Source organism: Excalfactoria chinensis, chromosome 3 (genome assembly GCF_039878825.1).
Source record: "Excalfactoria chinensis isolate bCotChi1 chromosome 3, bCotChi1.hap2, whole genome shotgun sequence".
Classification (NCBI taxonomy): Eukaryota; Metazoa; Chordata; class Aves; order Galliformes; family Phasianidae; genus Excalfactoria; species Excalfactoria chinensis.
This window is the reverse complement of record NC_092827.1, coordinates 3,245,093-3,256,045: the sequence shown is the minus strand read 5'-3', so window position 1 is coordinate 3,256,045 and position 10,953 is coordinate 3,245,093.

Here is a 10,953-nt window from a genome sequence, read left to right as displayed (position 1 = left end):
GTTCCAACCAGCTCAGTGCTGGGCTCCAGCACGGCTGTCTGAAGGCTTCTTGCCACATCTGCTTTCCATGCCACACTTCCAGGCCCAGGAGGGTCTAATGAAGATTGTCCCTGGAGCTCATTGTTTACTTTCAGGCAGGCATCAGAAATAAGACCAGTTTAGCTGCCTCTTCTTTTCCTTTCCTTTCTTTTTTTTTCACCAAGCTCAGTTTAAACACGCATCTCAAGAAAGAGACTTTTTTTACGGCCAAGACAACGTGTGATAAGGAAAGATCATCTGTCTGCAAGAAAATTACTTGAGTGGGGTTTGGAAAGTGGTCCCAAGGGTCTGATTCCAGCACAGACACAGCCCCTGGGGAACATTAAAGAATTATAACCCTCGTGATAACGCACTTTCTTTTATAGTTTTTTTTTATTATTATTATTTCATAGCAATAGTCACAGCTTGAAGATAAGAAGAACATACATTTTGTTTAACTAGGCTCTTGTTCCTTGGTTTGGGGCTCGCTGCGAACTGGCATCCATCAAACTCTTTTGTGATTTACATGAATACCTGATTCTTCTGATAAGGGAAAGTGTAAGTCAACACAGTGCTGTTGTAATTGGGTGTTACCTGTTTAGATACCGAGCTGCTATCTCAGCATCAGCTCACAGGCCTTGCTTGTCTTTACCTTTCCTTGCTAGGTGCGGAGAGAATGTCTCTTGGCTTTGCCTTGGCCCCAGGTGTTGTAACAAGCTGCCTGAAAGCATCTTTTCCATGTAATAGCAGTGGTCACAGGATGCTGTGGGTGCTAAGAGTCAGTGTGCTTCAAAGTGTGGTAGGAAAAGAATAGAGAATAATCCTTAGTTACACCCCAGCCCCTTGGCCGCTGGCCGATGAGATCTGCATGGTCTTGCAAAGAGATGCAGCCACTTCCTTCTATTGCTGATGATAGAACCATAAAGGTTGGAGAAGAATACCCAGTCCAACCCCAGCCCACCCCCACCATGCCTACTGACCACGTCCCTCAGTGCCACATTCCCATGGTGGTGACCCCACCACCTCCCTGAGATTTATTCGTCTCATTGAGCAGCACTTTATCCTTTTAGTATAACAATATTACTGTGTATGTGTGGTAGCAGCAATCTGTGATCCTCAGCGTACCAAGACCTCTTTGCTGTCTATGGAAGAGATATCAAGACAGCTCAAAGCCTGGTCAATTTGTGACATAAAAGCTAAACCCAAAAGGAGCCTGGTGGAGGAACGGATGAAGGCCATGAGGTAAGACATCTCAGAATGTAAACCATAGCTCTTGCCTTGGCTCACACCATTACCCCTGTGCTGATTTCCAAGGAGGAAACAGCGTTCTTCTAACAGAATAAAAGCACCTGATCCTCCATAAACAAGTATGGTTGGAAATGGATAAAGAAAGAAGGGAAGACTGGGACCTGCATAGATCTCCCATCTACACATTTTGAGGGCCAAGGAATTGCAGAAATGAGATGCAAATCACTGACCAAAATGCTCATTTGGGGTAAGAAATTTCCCAGAGGCTGCCTAGTGTTTGCTCTCTCTGTATCTTTCAGAGGCACCTTTAGGGGAGCTGAACTTGGGAACGTGGAGAAGCAGTGCAGAAGTAGACCATTAGCAGCAAGACAATCTCTTCTGTTTCCATTCTGAGTTCGGCATCAGCCCATAACTGTTCATTTCATCCTACAATGAAATAGGAGTGCAGTGGCAGAGGTGTGCCCAGCAGCACACTATTGATCCTGACGTGGGGTTTCAGGATGCAAAAGAATCATAGAATTGTTAAGATTGGAAAAGACCACTGAGATCCAGTCCAACTATCAACCCATCAACCCACCAAACCCATCAACCAGAGGTCATGGTCAACATGATAGGTCCATTGGGACACGCTTAGCTGCTGGTTGGGTGGACACCTCCTGGATTGTGGAGAGAATGGCTCTTCTGGCTCAGATGTCCTGAGAAACTGGGAATATTTAATGTTGGGAAACACCTTAAAGTAGCCCAGAATACTGAGTTGAAAAGGCAGTATCGTATTGACTTGCTTTGGTGAGTTTAAAAGAATTTCTTGGCCAACGTGCAGTTAGGAGACATTCTGTAATGGCGTAGAGAAAGACAGATGTATAGATATACATATTAAAAGAATAATAATAATAATAATGCTAAATACACTTTTAGCACAGGAGAGCTGAAATTTAAGAGGATATTTCCTGGCTTAGTCTAATGCGCTCACTAGACATTTTCCTCCACACTAAGTGAATTCTGGCTGAATTAAAGAGCCACTTTTCCTCTTATCTTCTGTTCCTGTTATCTAACTCCAATGGAAAGGCTGGGAGCTGAGAGACAGCCAGGGCACACCATTTTATAGCTCGCCTTCCCACTGCTCCCCTGGGCTTCCATCACATGCCAGGAAGAGCTGTTAAAAAACAGCCTGTCACTCTCAATCTGACTATACAGGGGGAACAGCAATGGGAAAGTCACAAAATAGGTTGCTTTTCTGGAAATCTTGATACAGGGGAGATGGGACACCCAAAATCTCTTGCAGTCCCTAGTGAAGTGGTTGCATTCTGACCTCCATGGAGCAGGTCCATCTTTTCCAATAAAGATCCTGTCCAATTCACATGTGCCTGTCCCCCAAAGGTATCTGTTAAAAGAGAAGTAATAAAAACAAAACCACCGATACAATTCATTATTTACTGGGTCCTGGGCCAAGCTGGTGCAACCAGAAGGAGCCCAGAGACACCATCTCTCACTTGAACTCCTCCACTGACACAGTGCTTAGACCTGGGCATTTGGCCCTTCCTTGACTATGCCAGCCATCCTTCCAAGAAGGGCCTTTCTCTATGGACATCTGGGAACTGCAGCAGCCTCTTTTCAAAGACGCTATGAAAGCTCAACACCAGCTCTCAAAAGTCAGTGTTATCTCCATGGTTTTTCCAGAAATGATCAGGACAATGTACCTATGGGTCTTGGCTGACTTGGAAAGGTGCAGTTAGGTTGCCATGAAGTTCTGTCTGCAGAGAAGTGAGCACTGAAGACACATGGAGTCCTCTCTGTCTTCCCAACCTTCTCCCTTGCTTAGGAAAGTCACTCGCTCTGGTTTCCTCACCTGTGAAACAGAGGTGAAATTTGCTTCCTTTGAGATCTAGGCAAAAAACAACCTCAGAACATGATGGTGATTGAATGGCACGCCTCTTCCCTGCTGAAGCTGATACAGAACTCGCCCAATTCCTCCATTTAAAATCTCAGTATGAAACCTCTTTAGCACTCATCTGATTTAAAAAGAAACAGAAGCCCGGGGTTGAAAAGCAGGTGGGTTTTATCACCTCTTTTATTATTTAATTTGGCTGGAATGTCTATCATCTCCTCTTTTAAGATGAATGAACATTCTACTGGCAGCAACTCCCTTGCTTTTTGCTTTCAAAACACGATTTGGGGGACTCTGGGGAGGGTCAGTATTAAAAAAGAAAGCACGCCTTTCCTGAATAAACCACAGTATCTTGCTGATGAAATTACAATGGAACAACTCCAGTCCTGACACTGCTTGTCTCTCCTGGTCAAACAGGTTGAGATGCCCTGTCCTTCCAACATCCATGTTAATTTGGGCTACAGTAAGGCCAGCTTTAGGGCACTTGAGATCAGCTCAAGGTCCCTGCATCTACGAGCCACAGTGCACAGATCAGGAGACAAATAAAATGAAAACAAAGTTACATCAAATCAGATTATATGTGTGCCCTGAACAATGCCATCAGAGAAATGATTGCTGGCAAGAAATGACCACAGTTTCAGCCAAGTAAGGCTGAAGCTGTGGATGCCCAGTACTTGCTAGTAAAATCCTTTTCATGAAGGAAGTGTGTGGCTTTATTGGTAGACAAAACAGGTTTTAGAATAGGTTGCCCAGAGAAGGAGTAGGTGCCCCATCCCTGCAGACAGCCAAGGTCAGGCTGGATGGGCTCTGAGCACTGATGGAGCTGTGAGTGTCCCTGTTCAGTGCAGGGAGTGGGACAGATGGCCTTGAAGGGTCCCTTCCAACTCAATCCATTCTATGGTTCAATGAGAAAACTCCCACTCACTAAGCTGAAAGCCTTTCACCTAGCAGAGCACAAGCTGGAGACCTCTCGAACATTTCTGAGCAACCTTAGATTAGCCAACAAAAAGATAATATGACCGCATCTCCGCATTTCACCCAGCTCCTCACATGGGCTGTCCATGTGGTCATCATTAAGACCATCACCTCTTTCTCACCCTCTCTGGGCTCCTCGCCTTGGGATGATACTTCTTGGTCCAGCAGTGAGGGTCCTGAGCTGACCCAGGAGACCTGGAAAGTGGAGCAGCAACCTGCTGAGCCAACCACAAAATACAGCAGGTAGCTAAGCATTTTCCTTAGACAAGGCATATCTGAGAAGATTGGAGCACAGACTTTGCTTCTTCACTTGAGGTGGACTATGGAGGATTTTCTTCTGCAGCAGCAGCCTGTGCTCACTAGAAGTAACTCGCTGCTTCTTTAAGTGCGTAATTTGTGGGCTCAGCCACGCAGACAGGAAATTAATGAAGTTTAAATGAAGAACTGCTCCCTTTCCCAGCTGCCTGATTATTCCTTTTGATTTACTGTCATCCCGACAGAGCACTCCAGATCTAATCACAGGAGCTTGCACTCTGTGATCCAATTACTGCCAAGTCTCTGAATGTTCATTTTGCTCTGACAGAAACACTTAAATGTGTGAACTTCACAGAGGCTGAGGCTCTGAGCCCTGAGATCCCATTTTATTACAGATCCAGAAGAAATGGGAGTGAACTGGTTGTCTCATCCCCACCTGAGAGCAGATTTCTCTTCCTGGGAAAGCTATTTGGATGAAGTACATCCAGCACACTCACAGAGCTTTGTTTTCCTAAAGGAAGCTACAGGCACAGAGGTAACACTGAGCATGTTTCCCAACAGCTTTCCCCATACCAATGTAGCACAATGTTAGGCTGAGAACCGGTGATGGAAGGGCTGCAGCACACTTAGTGATGGCTAAGACATCTCTCGCTCTGTGCACCCAAGCACCTTCACATTGTGCCCTCTGCCTGTCCTTACCTGTGGCTGCTGCAGCCAATAAACCTCTCCTGACATCACTGAGTAGGGAAAAAAGCTCCTGGGGCCTGATAGCATCATGCTGATGACTTCCAAGCCTTCCTTGTGATGCCGCTGCCTCACGTTTGCTCATGTCTTTGCATTGTTCCCAATCCTGATAACGCCCTTGGTCAATGTTAGCATCTTACCACCCCTGTGATCCACTTTCAGCAGTGAGAGCAGCAAGCTCCAGTTACTGCTAGACCTATCTGTCTGCCCATTTATGATACCTGGGCTTGTCTTGATCAATGCTTTAATCTGTGTTTGCAGGAACAAATCCCTCTTTGTCATGCTTGCAACCTGGGATGAGTATCCCAGAGCCCAGCTATGTGGAGAGCCCATCATGGCCATTAAAGAGTCACCATGAACACTCTTGGGGGTTTTTATTATCTTTATTTCATCTGCTGGGCAGCTGAGGTCCCCAGAGAGGTGTGGTGGCCTCTCCAAGGTCTTGGGGCTATTGAGAACTGAGCAAGGATTTCCCAAGAACTGGGAGATCCTTCCCCTTCAATGGCAATGGAAAAGCTTGGCCAAGTCAGGGTATCATTAGAATCATAGAATGGTTTGAGTTGGAAGGGACCCTTCAAGGTCATCTGTCCCATTGCCTGCACTGAACAGGGACACCCACAGCTCCATCAGTGCTCAAAGCCCATCCTGCCTGACCTTGGCTGTCTGCAGGGATGGGGCACCTACTCCCTCTCTGGGCAGCCTGTGCCAGTGCCTCACAGCCCTTACTGTAAACAACTTCTTCCTTAGATCCAGTCTAAATCTTCTCTCCTATAGTCTGAAGCCATTCTCCACTGTCCTATTACAACAGACTCTGTCCCCTTCTTTCCTATAGTGTCCCTTTGGCAGAAGAAACCTTCCCCAACAATTCCATGAGTTCTTTTGAAGATGTGATCATTCACTTTGCCTTATTTGCTACCCTCTTCCAGTCAACAGAGTGGAGATAAGCATGGGCAGAGATCTAAAGGGGATCAGGATTCATCAGACAGAATGAGAACAGAATGCAGAAGAAGAAAGTTGAAGCTCATTGATGGTCCAGGTTCCAAACCAGGTTAGATCTAAAGAGCGGAGCTCTCCTGCAAATGCACTTCTTTTTTTTCTTAATCAAAAAGCAATGGAAGTCCACAGACCTTTAATTATCCCTCCCTTTATCTTCCCAGATAATGGGATCTACCACAGTGTTGTAGTGAGGTTTAATGCAGTAAATACATATATAAACACTGCAGCACAGCATTCTCCTTACCGTGAAAGAGGAGGACAATGCCATGGGGACATCTCAGCCTCTCTGCTCACCCTAAAAACGAGGAGGGGCAGATGTGGCTTTTCCCAAAGACATCAGCTGGTCTGAAATAAAGCTGCACCCTCTCCCTGCCTACCTGCTCCTCCTGCACTGCTATTTTTACACCCCTAACAAGAACACTAAGCCAAATGGAGCTCAGGATGGCTATGAGACACAAGCAGGTGCAGGACACAGCTCATGATGTCCATCGTGCAGAAGTCCCACTTAAGGCCAACAGATGAGGAGAAGGGGACGGACTCTTCATCAGGTTCTGTTGTGACACGACAAGGGGAAATGGTTTCAAACAATAAGACAGGAGATTTAGACTGGATATAAGGAAGAAGGTGTCAACAATAAGGGAGGTGAGGCACTGGTTCAGGTTGCTGAGAGAGGCGGTGGTGCCCCATCCCTGCAGACAGCCAAGGTCAGGCTGGATGGGCTCTGAGCACTGATGGAGCTGTGGGTGTCCCTGTTCAGTGCAGGCAGTGGGACAGATGGCCTTGAAGGGGCCCTTCCAACTCAGTTCTGTGATTCTATGTTGGACCCCCCGCACCTTCCCAGCACCCACCCAGATCCCAGTACCCCAGTACCAAGCTGCAGCAGGAAAACACAATCCCAGGATCCCCCTCTCCTCTTTCTACTATTTTTCCACTCCTATTACAAAATGATAGAATTTGGGCAATGCCCAGCAGTGCCCCCTGTCACTCAGCCAGCTTTCCTTCAGCTCTGAGTGATGGCGGAAAGGATGCACAAGAAATCAGAGCAGCAAATGTCCCCAAGCACCTTGCCCAACAGGTACTGCTGTTCATTAATGACATCAACACTAGATTAATGATCTATGAACAAATTCCACAATGTGCTGCACTGGAGTTTTGCCTAATGGTAGCAATATCATTTGATGATAAAATGACCTCTCAGGCTACCTTTTCCAATTACACTATATTCTCATTTTTTTTCCCCATGATGTGGACCCAGCTGATGGAACACCACCTTCACCCATGGTTTTCCAACCTGTTCAGTGTTCGCAGCATGGCATAAGCTGTGTGCTTGTACACACCAACAGTATTAAACTCAGCAATGCCTAAGGAGGCTGTGGATGCCCCATCCCTGCAGGCATTCAAGGCCAGGCTGGATGTGGCTCTGGGCAGCCTGGTCTGCCGGTTGGTGACCCTGCACATAGCAGGGGGTTGAAACCAGATGGTCACTGTGGACCTTTTCAACCCGGGCCATGTTATGATTCTATCATTCTATGGTTTGCTTTGCAGTATAAAACCCATAGGGGAGAAGCAGAAAGCAAGCAGGCTCTTCTCCGGTGGAAGTTGGGAGCTTTATTTGTACAGGCATAGGAATCTCAGCAGCATAGTCTGAATTCCTATTGAGATGAGCTAATCTGGGGAAGTCTGCAAGGTTCTCTTGGCTGGGGAGCAGCAGCGCTGGGGGCTGCTCTGAGCAGGTTTCTGTGGCATGTTTCTGGAGAGCCGGGGATGTGTTTTTAAAAGGGATAAAATGCTCGTGATGTCACCTCAGCTCCAGAAACAGTGGTGCAGATCGCATGGAGGTTTGATCTAATCCAAAGGTTTGGAGACGTAGGACCGGTTTTTTAGGGCACACCAGTTCTGCTTATGTAGGCTGTGATCCAGAACACCCCAACACCAAAGGATCCTCCGCATATGCAGAGCTGAGTGTGCCTCTCAGTGCAGGAACAGAAGCTTTTCACACCCAGAGCTGTGTGAATTGGGATCCCCTTGTAAACCCAAGGCTGAGCTCTGCACTTGGGGGTTGGGTCTGGGTCCAGAGGGGAAGATGCCCCAAAAAAGACATCATCACCTTCAGACTGCACAGGAATCTCAAGCCCTATTAAAACAATGCATAGAATTGTAGTATCACAGAGTCATCGAATCATTGTGGTTGGAAAAGGTGTCTAAGATCATCCAGTCCAACCATCAGCCCTTCGCACCACGCTAAACCACATCCCTCCGTGCCACAACAGATGATTTTATGGCTGTTTAATAACTCTTTATTTAAGTTTCCCAGCTTTAAAGTGGTCACCCCTTGGGGTGGGGTTTTGGGGGTTGTTTTTTTGTCTCTTCCCATCCATCCCAACAACAAAAGAACCTTCAGCGCTATCACTCAGTCCCACCCACCCTTGCGTCCCCACACCACCTCCTTCCTCCATCGCTCACATGAGAGCACTCCACGTGGCTCTGGCCTTTGGCAATGCCCTGAACATCAGCACAAACACGGAGCTCCCGGCCCGTGCCCGGTGCTGCCGAGACGTCGGGGCAGCCGGGGCACTGACCCCAGCGCCGGGGAGTCTGGACTGGAGCCGACCTCCCCCCCCCAGCCACTCCCCGCCATCAGCCCACACCTCATCAATAGGGGCTGACAGCCCCAGCCCCACCGCAGCCCCCCCCCCCCCGGCACTGCACAGCATAGTGTGGGTCAGGGTGCAGGCAGACCCATAAGTGTGGGGTGTGGGCAGCCTTGTGGGGCTGTGATGGGGAAGGAGACCCCTAATTGGGTGTTAAGAGGGAGGGGGGCACAAAGGGAGACATACAGAGATGGGTAGGGGTGTCTAGGAAGGGGTGCGTAGAGAGATAGACCAAGTAGAGAGACTACCCTACACATGGGTAGGTATATAGAGATAAATAAATGGGAATCTGGGGAAGTAGGCAGCAAGAAACAAATATACATAGGGATAACTGCAGTGTTACAGACACGTGGTTAGATGGCCATGCAGTACATGGGTAGATGGATAGGTGTATAAATAGATAGGGGGATAAATGGATAGAAGGACAGAGGGATAAAGGAGCAGATGTGTATTTGAGCAGATGTCTAGATGACTGTACAATGTATAGATGTGTGGAGAGATGAGAGTGAAAGAGTAGTGTGCAGTACATAGCTATAGGGCTATATGGCTAAGGGAGTAAATGGGTAGGTGAGTAGTGTACAGTATGTAGCTGTATGGCTATAGCTATATGGCTAAATAAACAGGCAGATGTGCAATATACATCTATAGGACTACATGGCTAAATGGGTAGATGAGTAGATGGTTAGGTGGCTGCATAGTATGTATGGCTATGGCTATAGGACTACATTAATAAATGGGGGTAGATGAGTAGAGAGCTTGATAGCTGTATAGCACATGTCTATAGGGCTACATGGGTAAGCAAATGAGTAGTGTACAATATATGGCCATAGGACTGTATGGCTAAATGGGTTGTTCAACATATATCTGTATGTCTCCATGGATAAATGGATAAATAGAGAGGTAGGTGGCTGTGTAATATATGGCTATATGGCCATATATATCTTTGTGCTCCTCAAAGCACTGCTCGGCATCAATCCCCTCCTCCGTCCTCCTCAGCCTCAGCTCCACCTCGTTTGCGTTTTATTTCCCACGGAGAAAGAAAATGAAGTCAGGAAAGAAGAGCAATAAGGTAATATTTAGGAGCTGCAGAGAGGGGCAAAAACGATATTAAAAAGCCACTGAGCCATCGCACTCTTTGGACATCCCTAGCGGCGGTACCTGGCCTGTAAGGAGGGGAGAGCGAGAGGAATGGGGAGGGGGGGGGAGGCGGCTTTAAGACCGCTGCCGGCCGGTAAACAGATGTGAGGTTTGTTTAGGAAAGCGGCTCTGGAGGTGCGACGGGGGATGTGATAAAGCGGGGGGCCGAGCGGGGCCCTCTCCAGCTTTGACACGCACTCCTGGGGGGGGCATGGGGGGAGCGCGGTGCTCTCCTTCTCCCAAACCCAGCAGCCTTTGGAAAGGCGGATTCAGCCCTAAATTTGACAGCGGGGTTTGGTGCTCGAGGGGGGTTCCTTTTTTACTCCAGTCCCCCCGGAGAGGTCGGGGGGGGGGGGGGGAGGCACAAAGAGCTGCTAGGCAGGGGATCGGCAGCTCCCAACCTCCGGTCCCAAATACCCAACAGGACGGAGGGAGGCGGCTCCCGGAGCCGCGGTGCCGCCCCGAGACATCTCCGTTCTCGCAGGGCTCCTCCCGCCCGGCCCGATCGTGCCCCAAAGCCGGTGGCAGCCAGGCCAGCTTCCCCCTGCTCCCCTTTTCCTCGAGACCCCCCCTCTCCGCACCCCACATTGCTCCGGTTGCTCCGCACTAGCGCTGCGCGAAGCCCCGAGCTGCCGCTCCCCGGCCCTATAGACGAGAAAACTACAGCTCTACGAACACACAGACCTATAACCCTACAGCTCTACAAACCTATGCATCTATAACCCTATGGCTCTATAAACCTATAGATCTATAGACCCACAGACCCATCGATCCGTAGATTTATAGATCTATACCAAATGGGTACATATATATAATGTCACGATCCGGGGCACGTTCCTATAGCCGGGCACGGGTTGTCCCGGCTCTATGCAGCAGGACTGTACCCCCGCCTCAGGGCAGACCCCTCCGACCGCCCTCGCAGGGCACACAGATCCCTCCCGGCTAAGAACAACAACAAAATCCTTTAAAAATACCCCTGCGCGTTTGGCGCATTTCCCTCTCCATCCATTTACCCGTTCATCCGCCGGCTGCGTTCACCCAATT